The following is a 19,316-nucleotide window of genomic DNA, read 5'->3' as shown; positions in this document are numbered from 1 at the left end:
TCTGTCCATCATAGAGCTTAAAAGTGACAAATACTTTCCCAGCTTGCCCTGTAGTTAGAGATCGCCATGTAACCTAAATCTGACCAATTACATACAAGGATGGCTGGAAATTACCTCTGTCTTTACAGAAACTGTTGTACTAGTCCACTAAACCAAACTGACAATCACATACTCCAGTCCCTGTGTGAAACTATATTAAAGCTCCCATTTTCACAGCTAGTTTTGGACAAGTATTCTGTGACTTACCACCTGATGGTCTTTTATATCATGACTTGCCTACTTTTCAGCTCTGTATTTTGCATTGTTGGTTGTTTGAAATATTTCAAGTACTTTTTTCAGGACGGTTGCAAGAGTGGTATGCAAGAATTTGAGGACATATATCTGAGACTGGTTAGCCCTTACATATGAGTTAGTTGTTTCAGTATGGACATCTTGGTTCACATTTTCTCTAGGATTTCAATAAAAATTGTCTCATTATTTTCTGTCATCTAACATATTCATTGAGAAGCTCAAGACCAGCTTCATTTTTCTTCTTTGTCTCCCCCCACCCCCATATTTTACCATGATGTAACAATGTTGGCTACTTTTCCTTATTTTTCTTAGTATATCATGAGCTTGTTTTATCTGCTTAAATCTTTTCTCAGTTTAGGACAATTTTCTTTTAATATCTTTGTACATTCTGTATTTTGTTTTAAGCCAGATACATTCAAAAACATTGATTAAATGAATACCAATTTTTGATCTATTATCAGTATAGATAAGTGCCAGTTATTTATCTATAATTCAAATGTTTTTAATTTTTTTTTTTTTTTTTTTTTTTGAGTCAGAGTCTCACTCTGTCACCCAGGCTGGAGTGTAATGGCGCAGTCTGGGCTCACTGCAACCTCCACCTCCTGAGTTCGAGCAATTCTTCTGCCTCAGCCTCCCAAGTAGCTGGGATTACAGGCACCCGCCACCACAACCGGCTAATTTTTGTATTTTTAGTAGAGATGGGGTTTCACCATACTGGAGATGCTGGTCTCTTGGTCAGGCTGGTCTCTAACTCCTGACCTTGTGATCCGCCCCCCTCAACCTCCCGAAGTGCGGGGATTGCAGGCGTTAGCCACTGTGCTTGGCCCTTAAATTTATTTTTAATTGACACATAATTGTACATATTATGCACATATTACATATTTAGCAGTCACCATGACTTCTATACTTTCCTTCCCACTGTTGCTCAGCTCTTTTATTTTTGTTGTTATATCCTGAGTTTTGTTCAGGATCTAGTATATATATTTTTTATACAGATATATATATATATATATATAGTAAATGAACATACAAATGTTTTACAGAACTTTAAAGTAACTTTATAGTTAATTATATTATGTTTACATGATGGTGGGCATGACATTCTTGGATGGATATAAAGTGATATTTCAATACATGTATATGATGTGTAATGATTAATTCAGGGTAATTAGTGTATCTATCACCTCTTATTTTGTGTTGGGAACTTTAAAAAATTCTGTCTTCTAGCTGTTTGTATTTCTCAAATGTTTTATCTACTTTATTTACCCTTGTTCTATCTAGTTCTGAAAGATGATCTGCAGTTGGTTTTCTGTAATGGAATTTCATCTTTGCTGTTTCTGGTGCCATTGAAAATGCTGCTATTGCTTTATTTGTTTTCTTTTTTGTTATTAGTGCACTTTTCTTCTCTGATCTTGTATATTGTCATTATCTCTTGTCTCATTAATTTGTTTTAATTTTCCTGTGGGTGATAGAGATGATAGTTGAGTTCCCTGTGCTAGTTTGTAGGCTTCTCCTCATATGTTCATTACCGACTAGAATAGATCTATACTTGCCTTCCATTTCCTCTAAGTAGAAAGTACTTGCATGGCTATTGTTGGACTCTTCTTTTAGATCTTAAGATGTTTAGCTGAATAAATTCAGTTAAAGTGCCAGTCATTCAGTTAAATTGCCAGTCATATACCAGCCTCAGGGGGAGTAGGGAGGAAGATAAATATACCCACTCGAGAACTTGGTCTCAACAGTTTGTTTGGTTTTTGAAATTACTTTCTTAGAACCATATTTCTTTCTTTTTTCAGTTTTTAATTTTTGTGGGTACATATTATGTGTATATATTTATGGGGTACATAAGATATTTTGATGCAGGCATGCAATGCATAATAATCACATCATGGAAAATAGGGTATCTATCCTCTCAAGCATTTATCCTTTGTGTTACAAACCATCCAATTATATTCTTATATCATTTAAACTGTACAATTTATTCATTATTGACTATAGTCACCATGTTATGTGATCAAATACTTGGTCTTGTTCATTCTTTTAACTCTTTTTTTTGTACCCATTAACTGTCCCCACCTTCCTACCCCCACCTCACTACTCTTTCCATCTCCTGGTAACCATCCTTTTACTTTTTATCTCCATGAATTCAAATGCTTTGATTTTCACATCTCACAAATGAGTGAGAACACGAAGTGTTTATCTTTCTGTGTCTGGCTTATTTCACATAACATAATGATTTCCAGTTCCATCCATGTTGTTGCAAACGACAGGATCTCATTCTTTTTTATGACCGAATAGTACTCCATTGTATATAAGTACCATATTTTCTTTATCCATTCATCTGTTGATGGACAGTTAAGTTGCTTTCAAATCTTAGCTCTTATGAACAATGCTGCAACAAGCATGGGAATGGAGATTTCTCTTTGATATACTGATTTCCTTTCTTTTAGGTGTAAACCTAGCTGAATTGCTGATTGCTGAATCATAGTTCTATTTTTAGTTTTTTGAGAAACCTTCAAATTGTATTTCAAATTGTATTTCACAGTGGTTATACTAATTTACATTCCCATCAACAATATAAGAGGGTTCCATTTTCTTCACATCCTTGCCAGAGTTATTGCCTGTCTTTTGGATAAAAGCCATTTTAACTGGGGTGAGATGATAGTTCATTGTAGTTTTGATTTGCATTTCTCAATGATTATCCAGGTTGAGCACTTTTTCATATGCCTGTTTGCCATTTGTATGTCTTCTTTTGAGACATGTTTATTCAAATCTTTTGCCCATTTTTGATCAGGCTAGATTAATCATGTTAGATTTTAGTCAAGTTAATAAGGTTAGATTTTTAATTAGGTTAGACTTGCCCATTTTTAATCAAGTTAGAAAATTAGATTTTTTCTGTGGAGTTGTTTGAGCTCCTTGTTATATTAATCCCTTGTCAGGTGCATAGTTTGCAAATATTTTCTCCCATTCTGTGAGTTGTCTCTTCCCTTTGATTGTATCCTTTACCGTGCAGAATATTTTTAACTTGATGTGATCCCATTTGTCCATTTTTGCTTTGATTGCCTGTGCTTGTGGTGTATACTTAAATTTTGCCCAGAGCCATGTCCTAGAGAGCTTCCCAAACGTTTTCCTGTAGTAGTTTCATAGTTGGAGGTCTTAGATTCAAGTGTCTCATCCATTTTTGATTTGATTTTTGCATATGGCAAGAGACAGGGGTCTAGTTTCATTCTCATGTGTATGGATAACCAGTTTTTCCAGCATCATTTATTGAAGAGACTGTCTTTTTCCCGGTGTACATTCTTGGCACCTTTGTCAAAAATGAGTTCACTGTAGGTGTGTGGATTTGTTTTGGGGTTCTCTGTTCTGTTCCATTGTTCTATGTGACTGTTTTTATGCCAGTACCATGCCATTTTGGTTATGAGAGCTCTGTAGTATAATTTAAACCAGGTAATGTGATTCCTCCAGTTTTGTTCTTTTTGCTTAGGATAGCTGTGGTTTTTCTGGGTGTTCTGGTTCCATATAAACTTTAGGATTTTTTTTTCTATTTTTGTGAATAATGTCACTGGTATTTTGATAGGGATTGCATTGAATCTGTAGAATTCTTCCGATAGTTAGGACATTTTGACAGTATTGATTCTTCTGATCCATGAACATGGAATACCTTTCCATTTTGTTGTGTCCTCTTTGATTTCTTTCATGTTCTATAATTGTGATTATATTTGGTTAATTTCTAGGTATTTAATTTTATTTGTGACTATTGTAAATGGGATTACCTTTATGATTTCTTTTTTAGATTGTTCATTGCTGGCATATAGAATTGCTACTGATATTTGTATGTTGATTTCATATTTTGCAACTTTATTGAATTTAATAGTTATAATAGTTTTTTTTGGTGCAGTCTTTATGTTTTTCCAAATATAAGATTGTATCATCTGCAAACAATGATGATTTGACTTCTTTCTTTCCAACCTGGATGCACTTTATTTCTTTCTCTTGTCTGGTTGCTCTAGCTAGGACTTCCAGTGCTATGTTGAATAATAGTGATGAAAGTGAGCATACTTGTCATGTTCCAGATCTTAGAGAAAAGGCTATTTTTCTCCATTCAGTGTGATACTATTTATAGGTCTGTTATATATGGTTTTTATTATGTTGAGTTACTTTCCTTCTATACCTAGTTTTTTTGAGGGTTTTTTTTTTTTTTTTTAGCATGAAGGGATGTTGAATTTTATCAAAGCCTTTTCAGCATTAATTAAAATGCTCATATGGTTTTTGTTTTTTATTCTGTTGATGTGATGTATCACATTGATTTATTTATGTATGTTGAACCATCCTTGCATCCCTGGGATAAATCCCACTTGGTTATAATGAATGACCTTTTCATTGTATTGTTGCAAATATTTTGTTGGGGATTTTTGCATCTATTTTCATCAGGGATATTGGACTGTAGTTTTCTTTTTTTTTCAATGTGTATTTGTCTGGTTTTGTATCAGGGTAATACAGGCCTTGTAGAATAAGTTTGAAAGTATTCCATTCTCATCTACTTTTTGGGAGAGTTTGAGTAGGATTGGTATTATTTTTTCTTTAAATGTTTGGGAGAATTTAGCAGTGAAGGCATTGAGACCTGGGTTTTTCTTTGCTAAGAGATTTTTTTTTTTTTTTAAGTCTTTTTTTTTTGTTTAATTTTTTTTTTTTTTTTTTTGAAATGGAGTCTGGTTTTGTTGCCCAGGCTGGAGTGCAGTGGTGCCATCTTAGCTCACTGCAAGCTACACCTCCCGGGTTCACGCCATTCTCCTGCCTCAGCCTCCCGAGTAGCTGGGACTACAGGTTCCTGCCACCACGTCCAGCTAATGTTTTGTGTTTTTAGTAGAGACAGGGTTTCACCGTGTTAGCCAGGATGGTTTCAATCTCTTGACTCATGATCTACCCACCTTGGCCTCCCAATGTTAATAATTTTTAAATTTTTAAAAGGAGATTTATTATTATGGCTTCAATCTCATTACTTGTTATTGGTTCATTCTGTTTTTTTTAATTATTATTTCTTCATGATTTAATCTTGGTAGGTTGTATATGTCAAGGAATTTATCTATTTCTTCTACATTTTCCAATTTATTGGCATATAGTTATTCATAGTAGCCACTAATGATCCTTGGAATTTCTATGGTATTGACTTAAATGTCTCCTTTTTCATCTATGATTTTATTCACTTTGATTATCTGTTTTTTTCTTAGTCTGGCTAAAGGTTTGTCAATTTTATTTTTTTAAAAACTTGTGTTTCATTAATCTTTTGTATTTTCTTCTTTTCAATTTTATTTATTTCTGCTCTGATCTTTATTTTCATTTTTATAACAATTTTATTGTGATAATGTATTATAAAATTCACCCTTTTCAATTGTATAATTTAGTGATTTTTAGCATATTCACAATGTTGTACAACCATCATTACTATCTAGTTCAAAGTCATTGTCATCACCCTAAAAAGAAACTCCATACCCATTGGTAGTTACTCTTCCTTTCTACCTACCGCTCCAGACCCTGAAAACCATTTATACTTCTTCTTTTTCAGTTTAATTTGATTTTAATTTTAAGTTCCAGGATACAAGTGCACGACATGCAGGTTTGTTACATAGGTAAACATGTGCCATCATGGTTTGCTGCACCTATCAACCCATCACCTAGTTGTTAAGCCTCGTATGCATTAGCTATTTATCCTGATGTTCTCCTTCCCTTGACCCACACCTCTCTGTCACAGGCCCCAGTGTATGTTTTTCCCCTCCCTATGTCCATGTGTTTTCATTGTTCAGCTCCTGCTTGTAAGTTAGAATGTGCCGTGTTTGGTTTTCTGTTCCTGTGGTTAGTTTGCTGAGAATAATGACTTCCAGCTTCATCCATGTCCCTGCAAAGGACATTGATCCTTATTATTTTCTTTTACTAATTTTGGGTTTAGTTTGCTGTTGCTTTTCAAGTTCTTTAAGATGCATTGTTAGGTTGTTATTTGAAGTTTTTCTTTGCTTTTGATGTAGTAGCTATAAACTTCCCTCTTAGTATTGCTTTTGCAATATCCTATAGGTTTTGGTATGTTGTGTTTCCATAATTATTTGTTTCAAAAAATGTATAAATTTTCTTCTTAATTTCTCCATTGACCCACTGCTTATTCGAGAGCATAGTGTTCAATTCCCATGTGTTTCTAGAGTTTCCAAAATTCCTCATGTTATTAACTTCCGTTTTTTTTTTCTATTGTGGTCAAAGAAGATGCTGATATTATATCAGGAGTTTTATTTTTAATGCTTTTAAGACTTGTTGCATGACCTAACATATGGTCTATCTTTGAGAATGGTCCATGTGCTGAGGAAAAAAATGTAGATTCTGCAGTCGTTGGATGAAATGTTCTGTAAATCTCTATTAGGTCCATTTGATCTGTAATACAGATAATTCTGATGTTTCTTTGTTGATTTTCTGTCTGAAATTTCAGACCAGTGCTGAAAGTGTGGTGTTGAAGTCTCTAGCTACTATCATATTAGGATCTCTTTTTCTCTTTAGCGCTAATAATATTTGCTTTATATATCTGAGTGCTCCACTGTTGGCTGCACATATATTTATAATTCTTACATCCTGTTGCTCAACTGACCCCTTTATCATTATATAGTGACCTTCTTTGTCTCTTCTTATAGATTTTGTCTTGAATTCTATTTTGTCTGATTTATGTATAGTGACTTCTGCTCTTTTTTGGTTCCCATTGACATGAAATACTATTTTTCCATCCTTTTATTTTCAGTCTGTGTGTGTATAAGTGAAGGTGTGATTCTTGTAGGCAACAGATCATTCAGTCTCATCTTTTTATCCATTTAGTCACTCTGTATCTTTTTATTGGAGGGTTTAGTTCATTTACATTCAAGTTATTAAGAACTTACTCTTGCCATTTTGTCATTTGTTTTCTGGTTGTTTTGTGATCTTCTCTTCCTTCTTTTCTTTCTTCCTATCTTCCTCCCCTCTGAGGATGTCCAGAGATGCTATCCAAGAGCCAAGGCCTGGAATAGGGGATCCCAAGTGTCTGCTTGGTGCTCTACCCAACTGTGGTCAAGCTAATACCTAAGATGTAAGAAAAAGTTCTCTTTACGTCTTCCTCTGCTTTTCTCAAGCAGAAGGAGTGTCTCGCTGTTGCCACCACACCTGATAATATACTTGGGCACACCTGAATTCAGCATATCTAAGAGCCCAAGTACCGTGGCATACTACCTGGGCATTGCTGCTGGTTATTCAGGGCCCAAAGGCACATTAGTTTGCAGGTGATGAAACCTTCCAGGACTGGGTCCTTGCCTTCAAGGCAGTGGGTTTTCTTCTGGCCCAGAGTATGTCTAGAAATGTTGTCTTGGAGCTAGGCCCTGGAGTAGGGTCTCACCACTCTGCCCAGTGCCCTATCCTTCTATGGCTGAGCTGGTGTACAAGATGCAAAATAAAGTCCTTTTTACTCTTTACTCTTACATTAAGCAGAAGGAAGGTATTACTGTCATTCCCACAAGCTGCACTGTTTGGGGCTGAGGGAAGGGTGATGCAAGCACTCCTTAGCTGTCCTGGCTGGTGTCTCCCTAAGTCATGTGCCACACTAATACAATAGCTCTGAGCCCAGCCTAGCACCAAGAGTTACCTAGGAATTGCAGTCCCTGGGTCTTAGACTGCCTTGCAAGTTTACCTAAAATCCTGGAGCACTTTGGCCCACAGTGGTGAGACTTGCCAAGTAACTCAAGTTTTGACTGTTAGTATAGACAATTCCCCTCTGACTGGGTCTGGTCCACATGCTGCCTCCATGTGCAGGCACTGGCTAAGTCCAGCATCGCTTTACTCTCCACTGTGATAGTGCAGCATTGAGTTAAATATAAAGTCACCCTGTTGCTGCACTCTCCCTCCTCAAAGTACAAGGATTATCTCCCCATACTATACAACTGCTGATAGGAAATGGGACATGTATGGCCTTAGGGACTCAAGACTGTCTCTCCTACCCTCTTCATAGGACACTTCACAAATTTGTGTGTCATCCTTGCAGAAGAGCCATTCTAATTTCTGTATCATTCCAATTTTAGTGTTATGTGCTACACTAATATGTATTAGCAATCATATTTATTATAGTCTGGGTATATAATGTCACCAGGGCCAGTCCTACAATGTTGGTAGGAATGTAGAATGCTCTTATATTCTAGGAGAGTGTACTTCCAGTAGGGACCAGTTTGCCACAATAAATCATAAGCCAGATCAGAAAACATTTTATTGTAGATTTTCCATTTGGTGTGGCCAGGATTCTTAATAAGGTGGCATAGCCCTTGTATATTCTGGTGATAGAATACCACGTTGAGTGGTACAAACCTCATCTCTACCCCTGTTCCCTCTACTTTAGAGGTGTGTGTGTGTTTTGTTGTTATTCTTTCCCATATTCCTTTACTACTTTGGGGGAAGGAGTATCATGGGTATGTTTAGTTCCTCCAAACTAATCTCATTCGCATTATTCCTAAGTGAAAATCTCCTCAGGCTTTTACTATGCCTTGTTGAGGAGGCATCCACATGGTATGAATTATCTGGTGGACTGATGTCTTTCTTTCTTTCTTTCTTTCTTTCTTTCTTTCTTTCTTTCTTTCTCTCTCTCTCTCTCTCTCTCTCATCTTTCTTTCTTTCCTCTTCTCTTCTCGTCTCTTCTCTTTTCTTTCTTTCTTTCTTTCTTTCTTTCTTTCTTTCTTTCTTTCTTTCTTTCGTGTCTTTCTTTCTTTCGTGTCTTTCTTGTGTATCTTTCTGTGTAGAAGAGCTGGAAAACAGAACACTAATTCCTTGAATCTCTAAGATAGGGGACTAAATGTGATTCACGTTCACTATTCAAATGCACTTGCATAAGATTTGAAAGAAAGAAGTGAGGTTCAGGCCATTCTTCTGGTTCTGCTGGCAAATGCTATCCTGAATACCCAATTTGGTGGTTGTGTCCTGATCATGGGGTGGTGGCTGTCAAGTTTTGCAGGTAGGTTTTTTGATTATAGAGCAGCGATTTTATTCATAGCTCAGTGTGATTTTCAGTCATATCTGAAAACTTAGTTTGGCGTTTGTTTATTCAGCTTCTTAATGACTGTAAAATAAGTTTCTGCTTAACTAGAATAGATATATTATTTACCACTGGACTTCAACCAATGTGAACTTTGCATAATTTTCTCTATTCTCATTTTTCCTCTGGGATTTGGCTTAGGAAATCTTAGAAAGTTTCTAGCAAGGATTTTGGATATCTGCTACCATACCACCATCTTTTCTGGAGGTCTGTTTATAAACAATTTCAGGTAATGAAATTTCAGATATTTGTGTAATCAAAGCTTTGTTTTCCTTGCATTATTGTTTTGGGAGTTTACTTTTAAGAAGATTGGTTTCTTGACGATTTTATAGACACCCTACCATTTTCAAAGACTTGTTGGTAATATAAATCCCAGTGATTTTACTATAAACCAGAAACTAGCTTCTTTATGAATCATTTTTTGTTGGTTGGTTTGTTGCTGTTGTTGCTTGTTTGTTTTATTGCTCTTTACCATCTTGCCCTGATGAAGCTCAGGGTAGTGACAGGGTCTGAAGTAAGCAGACTGATAAAGCTGACATGTGCTTTCTCTGTTCCCTGTATTTGTATCTATTAAATCTTAACTGAGAACATAACAGAGGTAGGAGTAAAGGCTTCCTGTAGAATAACTAAGCTGATTGTGGAAGAAACTGTAGACTTTAGTGTTAAAAGAGGAAGTGACTGTGAGTGCTCTAGGTAGACAGAGCAATATTTGACAAGTGCAGTGACTTGGATGTGAGAATAAACATGGTGGCCTCTGCAAACTGTCAGCAAGTATTGGAGCCAGAGTGAGTGTGGTGGGCTAACACTGAAAAAAAGATTAGTGCATTCCTGGTGGCCAAATGAGAAAAAGATCAGGGCATTTTACTTCTCCAATCCTAATAGATCCCACAGTCCCATGTAGCCCAGTTTCTTTATAGAGGGGGCCTCTAAAAAAGCCGAGTCTGAGTAATCAAAAAATCATCAAGCAACTCTAATCTTAATTGTACCTTTCAAAAAATATAAAAATCATCACTTTCCTCTATCCAATTTCTATTTTCTATTCCTCCTATTTTCTAACACCTAAAAACTACCTCTGTAAACTCTTAATCCTTCAGTATTTTCTTGACATCCAGCTCTCATCTTTTCCCTTCTCCCTCTCTTTCCTTTTCACTTATCTATCTCTTTATTAAGTTTGCTTAATGTCTCCAAATCTGTCTCATTCTCTGGTCATGTATTTGTCTAACCTCCTGATAACTACATCCTACAAGATCCAGAATAGGTCTAGAGGCAGAACTTTCTTGAGAGAGCAGGAAAGAAAGACAGGAGCTCTGTATACTTTTATAAATGCAGTGGCCAAGTACACTTAGAAACTTGGACTTAATTCTGGATCTAGTTGCAGTCACGGGACGATTTTTAGCCAGGGAGTGATATAGTAAGATTTGCATGTTAGAATATTTCCTTTTATGCAGTTGCAGAGAATAAACAAATAATTACTTCAGTTACATAAACATAGTAGTGCTGAGCATTTATTAAATTTATGTATATAATGACTATCATAGGCAATAAAGGAACTTATAATTACAAGTAACTTTAAACAACTGAGCTAAATGTAAACAGAAAATCAGGATCGAAGAAAAAAGGTCTGCAAAAATGAGTGTCATGATAGTTTCTTTTATTCAGCTCCAAACTTACCTCAGAGTTGCTGTTGGAGCAGTGAGTAAACCAGCTTACTAATTTACAGCAATTGTGGTAGTCAACTTCAAAAGTGATTTCTTGGGAGTGTGCTTTGAGAAGTTGAGGACCAAACAATAAAATGTAAATTTAATGTTAGAGACTATAAGGACTGAGTATACTGCTTTCTAGAATGTAAGAGTCAGGAACATGAATAAATAGATTCCTAGAGCATAAATGGTTAATATGTCTATCAACTGTCTGGTATCTGTTATTTTTCTCAGATTTGATAGGTGCTACACTAATAGTATTTTAGTCTGGAAGAATTTTAAAGCAGATGTGATTTATTCATTCTTGACATAGAAAAACAAATCTCTGTAGGGCGCCTGGGAAAGTCTGATTCTAAGTATCATGCTGTCTGGACATGCCTATGCCATAATATGCATTCTCACATAACCGGTTTGTGATGTGGTATGATCTTATGGTGACTAATTGAATTTTAAGAAAGTTTGCCAATGACAATGATTTTAGGGTATGTTGACCCTTTCTTTTCTGCAGGAGACTGAGACATCTTGATGCTCCTTCTGATTTGTAATGGGGGACTTAGTAAGATACAACATAAAGACATCCTCTAAGGGATGGCCCCTAGCCAACAGGTCTTGTGTGCATTACTTATGACATGTAGGAAGTATCTGTAGATAGTCAGCACATAGGCAATAGTTCTCTTTATTTTCTCTGCAAGAGACTAGCTATCAGGCACCAGACAATGTTCGTGTTGTCATCAGGTGTGACTGCCAGGATGAACATAAAACAACAAACATATTTAACCCACCGGTGGAGCTGCTTTTCCACTTTCCTTTCCCATTGGGTGTGGCTTTGTGATTCTACTAAGATCAAGAGAGAGGAAAAGAGAGTTTGGCAGTTTGGAAGAGCTGCATAGAAGACGTGATACTTGAAAGAAAGATAGTTAGGTTTAGTGAAGTAGGAAAATAATCAAGGCAAAAAGAGAAACAGGAACAAAAGTTGAGCTGTATGATAATGAGATGCCCATGAGCAGAGGGAGTTCATGCTCAGTGAGGACAAGAAGATGCTCAACCAAATGAATCTAACTTGCTCTTTATTTAAAAGTCACTGGGGATACACAGTCTTCATAGTATCAAGTAAAGGATGGCCTGTTTAGCTTGTGAATGATGACAAAATTTAGTGATTCAGAAAACAATGACCTGTTTCACATTTATTCATTAGGCTGAATTTTGTGCTCTATTTTTATATTCAAACTCTATACCTGTTCCCCTTCTCACTGTACTACAATGCTGAAATGTATTTATTTTAATCTATAGGTTAACATTCAGAATTAACTAATCAGGAATTTCTTCAGTTTTATGCATGAAGGGTATGTTTCACAAGTATAAAAAGAAAAAATTTAAAAATGTTTGATATAAGAAAATATCTGGCTGTTTGGGTCCTTTCTTTTGAGAATGGGAGTATTCTAGAAACAATTTTACCTGTACCTTAGGATTGCAAATGGAAATCCTTGATATTTACATTTTAGTGTCTTTTTAATGCTTACTATGAATTCTACATCATCAGATATGTGGCGGCAAAGGTATAATTTTTCTGAAAAATTATATTTTTTAGCAAGAATATTTGCATGCAAAGCATCTTATTTTTTTCTGAATGTCATGATTTTCCTGGAAACCATTAATTTTCTTTCAGTATTTTTCTATTTTCTACAGTCTGTTGATAGTGGTGGGAAACTTGAACTTGAAACACTGTTTAGCCATGTAGATCTTGAAATTAGTATGTCTTTCTCAGTGAGGGAGAGCATTTGAATTGGTAATTAGTGTTGATTCAGGATAGAAATACTGAAGCAACATTTTGCTGTGCAATGACATAAAAATTTCAAAATGAAAATTATAAGGAGGTTGCCAAAAAAAAGATGTCTTGAAGTTCAAACCCTCTAGAAAAATTTGCTAAAACTAGCAGTGATTTTCCACAGGTCTAGAAATGACTCTGAGTTAAGCTTTTAACTAAAAAAAAAAAAGCACTTTTTTTTTCATTTCACTGGCAAAGTTAAACAAAATCAACTATAAAGGAAACCAAATGAAAAAAGTTAAACAATCTTTTAAAGTTCTACAGATGATCCTAATGTCCTGCCACAGTTGAGAAATCCTGCTTTGTTCTTGATGGATGGCCTTTGCCTTGGCTCACTTAGCCTGAATTTCTGAAAGTAAAATATTTCTTAATTTCATATTAAGTCAATAGTACGTACTCTTTACCTAGGAAACAGACATTCTTAGGTACTATAACCTTGATTATTCTATTCTTCTCTATCAATTTTCTGTGATTTACCCCACCCCTTTTGTAAATCATCATCTATTTTTTCTACTACCATCTCTTCCTAAATCTCTTCACTCTGTAACTTTATCATTTTGCAGCTGTTATTTTTCTCACCTGAAATTGCTCTTCCCCTTTTTCTTACCATACTTTACTTTTGGCCTCTCTGTCTACTTGGATTGTTGGTTAAGCAACCCTGTTCCCTCACGATTTCACAGGCTGGTTCTGCCTAGTCATTCAAACAATTTGAGATGTTGTCTGAGATCATGAAAGCTTGGTCCTGCTTAGAGAAACTTCCATTCTATTCATCTGGCCAAACTCCCTTCTACATGTAAAATGCAGTATGAATTTTGCCTTCTGATGAAAAGTAGAAAAAGGTACCCATGGATCATGAATTTTTGGCATGATAAAAACACCAGTTACTCACCCCACATCAAATGAAGACCAACCCATCAAAGACACATTTCTAGAGATTATGACTTTGTTTTGAAACCTTTTCAGTGATATCCCATGATGATTTTAGAAATTTTCTGTGAAGACAAAAGAGTCATTTTGTAAATATCCCTTCAATATTTAAATAATCATATAAACTTTCTGAAAGCTTCTTGAAGGATGAACATTAAAGTTTAAGTGCTTGAAAACTGTATTATATTTTCTTCAGTGAATTTTGCGTAGGGTTTGGTTCTATGGGCTTTTCTTTCGCCCTATCTAAGCCACTCTGACAATGAGTTGAAGGGAACTAACATCATGTAAAAACAAACAAAATCAATGTGTAAGCATAGAGCTGGGCCATTGGCTTAGCTGTAGCACCTGTGAGAAGGTCTTGAGGTTATTAATAGAGAACATCAGCAATCAGTTAAGAATAGGACTTGGATTTGAAAAAACACAATAGAAAATTAGCATCAATAAAGATGTAATACAAAAATGAAGCAGGCAATAGTTTTCTTTTCCTTAGTTTTGGTTGAATTTCATTTAAAGTATCATTTTTACTTCTGCAGAGCATGAGTTTAGAAAAAGACATAGACATCTCAGGAATTCAGTGGGGAGAAACCAAGAGGGTAAGGAGATCTGCGTGGGGAATAGTTAAACAAATGAGGCATTGGCCTGCAAGAGTGAACTAACTGGAGCATCCAGTCACCATTTTCAAATACTTGAGAGGCTTTTATGTGAAAGGTACACACAACTTGTTCTGTAAATACTAGTGAGGGAGAGGCTTGGGACACAGGGTATGTTTATAAGGATGCAGAACTCCCAAATTCATGATATAAAATTTTTGGTTTTTGAGAAAACTTATTTATGATATTCTAGGATTTATAACACTTTCCTACATGTAAATTTCCTAGTGTGTTGTCTCTTCCATTTAATTTATAATTTAATAAGTTGACCTAATTTATTCTATGGAACAAGTTCCATAATATTATATTATTGACCTTTTCTTGGACTTAAGTTTCCTCATCTTATTACATACTATTCCCAATGTAAATGTAAACATTGTCCAGCAGAACAAAAAAAAAGTGTTAAATATTTTACATGTACTGAGTTTAAGGGGGTGGAAAGAATGATTTTAACTAAGGTAAGTTGTTTAGGGAAGGCAGGAGAATGACTAGGTTCATTGATTTTCCAATATCATAACTTTATCTGTACATATGATAATTTTAATGGATTATGTCTACCTATCCAAATTCACAGCTGAGAAAATATTTCAGATTAATATCAGATATTATTCAGGGCAATTGGACAGAAGCACAGTTATTCTTCTTGATGAAAAAAATGAATTTAAGGGGGCCTCTTCTCTTGGAAGTTTATTCGTTTTCTATTCAGTGTGAATTAATCAGAATAAAACTTTAAAAAACCTGAAAACAATGTTTAAACTCTTTTAAAATATATATTTGATTTTTAAAACTTCACAAATGGGTAAATATTTTCAAATTTTAATTTTTTTTTGAGATGGAGTTTCGCTCTTTTGCCCAGGCTGGAGTGCAGTGGTGGGATCTTGACTCACTGCAACCTCTGCCCCCTGGGTTCAAGTGATTCTCCTGCCCCAGCCTTTTGACTACCTGGGATTATAGGCACCTGCCACCATGCCTAGCTAATTTTTGTATTTTTAGTAGAGACGAGGTTTTGCCATGTTGCCCAGGCTGGTCTCAAACTCATGACCTCAGGTGATCCACCTGCCTCGGCCTCCAAAGTACTGGGATTACAGGTGTGAGCAACCTCACATGGCCTATTTTTATTTTTTTTAACATTTATTTTAAGTTCAGGGGTACATGTGCAGGTTTGTTATGTAGGTAAACTTGTACTTGTTAACTTTGAGGAACTCCATACTGTTTTCCATAATGGCTATACTAATTTACATTCCCACCAACAGTGTACACAGTTTCCTCTTCTACTGACATCCTGCATGGTCTGTATTCTTTGAATGGAGACCAGGGAACGGGAACTAGTCTGCAGTGAGCAGGGTGTGAGGCCAAGGCACAAATCACGTGTGTGTTTATATCTATATAACAAGAAAACATGCTGCAGGCGGTTTTAGCTTGTCTAGTCTCTTTCTTTACACTTGAAAAACCAGTCCTAGAGTACTTTGGGGAAGAAGCCCAGAGTGGCAATTAATGTTATTCACCCTCCTCCTACTCTGTAAATATGGGTTTTTCCCATGGTTTAGCAGAGGCTGTTTATTATTTTATTCCCGTGCTTTCTCCCTCACTGATCTCCTGCACTCCTATGTTCCCATGAATGTGCACAGCCATGTGTTAGTCCAGTAATTGCTGTGCCTTTGAAGCATCTTTTCTTCTCCTCCCTAAATTAAATCTGTCAATTGTGAACCAGTAAACCAGTTTTCTCAAGAATTTCCAGTGGTTTCTTATAAAATTAGGCCACCAGTACTTTCACTCTTTATCAATCAAAAGGAGGAAATTCAAGCGAAGTCAAGGTGCATGTGTTAGTGAAAACTGAACTTGGGGTTGAATGTCAGGTTCTTGTTTCAGCTCTGCCTTTAACAAGCTGAGTGGTGTTGTGCAAGTTAGTTTCCTTATTACTAGCATGGAGGGATGGGACTAGAAGACGCCTAGTTTCCTCTCAGCTCAATGAAAGCAAAGAACACTTTCTTCTTAAGTTTTATTAGTGTTTCCTAGTATTTCTTTAACCTTCTATGGATCCACTGCCTGATACACTGGGAGGAAGTACATAAATAGATTTAAAAGTTTCACTTATAAGGCAGGTAATTAGATTTTATCCAATTGCTTACAGCATGCTGGGTATTGAGGGGAAAGTTAACTAGTTTTATCAGCCCCTGGTTTGAGTAAGTAGTAGTCAGTGTCTTGAGGAGTTGGGACTAGAAGAAAGAAAGGAGATTTGTTAAAAAAAAATAAAGGTGGGCTGCTGTGTACCTAAGCAAGGACATCAACCTTCAGTTATCAAATAATCATAATTCACAGAATAGCTTTGAGAAAATCTAAACATAACAATTAAAAATTTCAAGCTGAGATTTGAAGAAATCTGGAAATTTATCCTTCTGTCTCAGGAAGATTTTATATTTCCATTTTAGCACTTGAAACTCCAGTGCTAATGTTTCTGGTTTTAGAGAGTTCACAATATTGTAAGTCCAGCTGTTTTGTTTCCAGTGTTGATATTCTTTACATGGGTACTGTGTTTTCCAGAGAGTGGAAAAGCACTTTGATTATATGCAATACTCATGTGTGTACAATGGGAAAAGATAGTCACTCTATTTTCTTTTTTAGAGGAAGATTAACATTCAACTAAAGGATACTCTGGATGGTCATACTACTTGTGCATCTGACAGGTAAGAAACAGACTATGAGATTACAATATATTACTACTAATTATTTCTTTTATTTTCAACCTTGAAATGAGCTATTTTATGATAAACCCTTGTCTCCAGAAACCTGGAAGTTTCAAGAGCTCTAAAACAATCATTCATAGCAGACTTCTTTACCATGAGGCTATTCCTGTGTTCATGTTAAGACCACATATCATTTTCTGAGGAACATGGCTCAAAATAATTAATTTCAAGAATAAGTAACACTGTCTAACATTCTGGCTGTAGAAGTGTTTTCTCTTCCTATATCATGTTTTCCACTTGCAAGGAAAATTTTTAATGAAAAACACTTTGTCAGCAAAAAGAAAAAAGCTGGAGGCATTGTATTACTTGCCTTCAAAATAGTATAGTAATTGAAACAGCATGGTACTGGCATAAAAACAGACACACGAACCAATGGAACAGAGTAGAGAGCCCAGAAATAAATCCACATATATATGGCCATTTGATTTTTGACAAAGATGTCAAGAAAATGCAGTGGGAAAAGGACAGTCTTTTCAATAGATAGTGTTGATAAAACTGTATAGCTACACACAGAATAAAAATGGTCCCTTATATCACCATATACAAAAATCAACTCAAAATGGGTTAAAGATTTAGATGTAAGATTTGAACACGTAATAATACTAGCAGAACATATAGGGGAAAACTCTGTGACATTGGCCTGGGTAATGATTTCTTAAATATGACCCAAAAGCATAGGCAAGGAAAGCAATAATAGACAAATGGGATTATACCAAACTAAAAAGCTTCTGCATAGCTAAGGAAATAACAGAGGGAAGAGAAAATCAATGAAATAGGAGAAAATATTTGCAAGTAATACATTTTATAAGGGATTAATATCCAGAATATGTAAGGAACTCAAATAAAAAAGCATAAAAACATTGCATAAAAACAAATTACCTAGTTAATAAGTAGAGGACCTGACTAGACACTTCTCAAGAGAAGACATACAGATGGCCAAAAGGTATATGAAAAATATTCAGTATCACTAATCATCAGGGAAATGCAAATTAAAACCACAATGAGCTATCACCTCACACCTGCTAGAATGGCTATTACCAAAAAGACAAAAGATAGTTGTTGGTGAAGATATGGAGAGAAAAGAAACTTTGTACATTGTTGGTGAGAATGTAAATTAGTATAGCCATTATGGAAAACAGTATGGAGCTTCCTCAAAGTTTAAAAATAGGGGAGGAGGTTTAAAATGGTTGACTAGAAGGATTTCATGCCTGCCTCCTCCACTTAGAAGAACCAGAATAGTGCACAGACAGTCATAATTTGAATATACTATCCAAGAGAGAATGCTGGAATGCAACAGGGAAAGGACAGGAAACATGAAAAGCAGGAAAGAGGAAGGAAAAGTGGCATCCTGCCTGGCTGGAATTGGCTGGGAGCCAGAAGTAACTTTGCAACCTGGGGAATGGGTGAGTGAGAGATTTTCAGTGGCCTACATCCCTACCATGGAATCGTGCAATTCTGGCCATAGGAGAACCCCTTGACCCACCCAAATCCTGAGACTAACATACAGAGCTTCTAGAAGATGATGGGACAGAACTGCTTCAGGGAGGGGGCTCACACTGGTCCCATACCCTTTCTGAGACCCAAGCTGCTACAGTTAAGACTCCATTTCCAAACCTAGCAAACTGCATGCTGTCCTGGAGCTCAGTGGTACCAGGACTGAGGAATTATGGAAACTTGGGCTCCCACTGCTAGGACAGTGGAGCAAGCTGAGAGCACTCCTGCAGTCAGCCAGGGCTAAGAAGCAAGTGAGGCATGAGCTGCAGTGGCCAATTTTAGGAAGCAAGTGATGTTGGGATCTGAGATGGAGATGCAAGTGAGGTGCAAGCTGCTGCTAGAACTTGGTCACAAGCTGGGTGGGTGCTCCTGCAGCCAAGGTGGGGTGCAATCTACGTGTGCCAACTGCTGCCACTAAGACATGGGGGACAAGCCCTGCTGGGTCTGGGGTGTGAAAGGAATGTGCATTTCCTACTTGCCAGCCCAGTCTGTGGACATTAAGGATGGCTTCACGCTCTCCAAGGAGAAGACATCAGCACGGCTGCTATGGCCCCTCACCCAGGCTCTCTGCCTGGGACCTGAGGGTTGCCGTGTCTTCACCAGCTGCAG

At 36.4% G+C, this 19,316-nt stretch overlaps 1 long non-coding RNA gene across 1 annotated transcript in view; it reads left to right on the top strand.

Annotated features, from left to right (window-relative positions):
* The window catches only part of LOC117085733, a 181,792-nt gene extending 164,638 nt beyond the window's left edge, over positions 1-17,154 (top strand). Inside the window, exon 3 of the long non-coding RNA XR_004438062.1 lies at positions 17,092-17,154. This is a non-coding gene — a long non-coding RNA (uncharacterized LOC117085733). The remainder of the gene's footprint in view (positions 1-17,091) is intronic.
* Positions 17,155-19,316: the final 2,162 nt, after the last annotated feature.

This window comes from Trachypithecus francoisi, unplaced genomic scaffold (genome assembly GCF_009764315.1).
Source record: "Trachypithecus francoisi isolate TF-2019V2 unplaced genomic scaffold, Tfra_2.0 Lachesis_group1, whole genome shotgun sequence".
Classification (NCBI taxonomy): domain Eukaryota; kingdom Metazoa; phylum Chordata; class Mammalia; order Primates; family Cercopithecidae; genus Trachypithecus; species Trachypithecus francoisi.
This window is presented reverse-complemented; position numbering and strand designations above follow the sequence as displayed.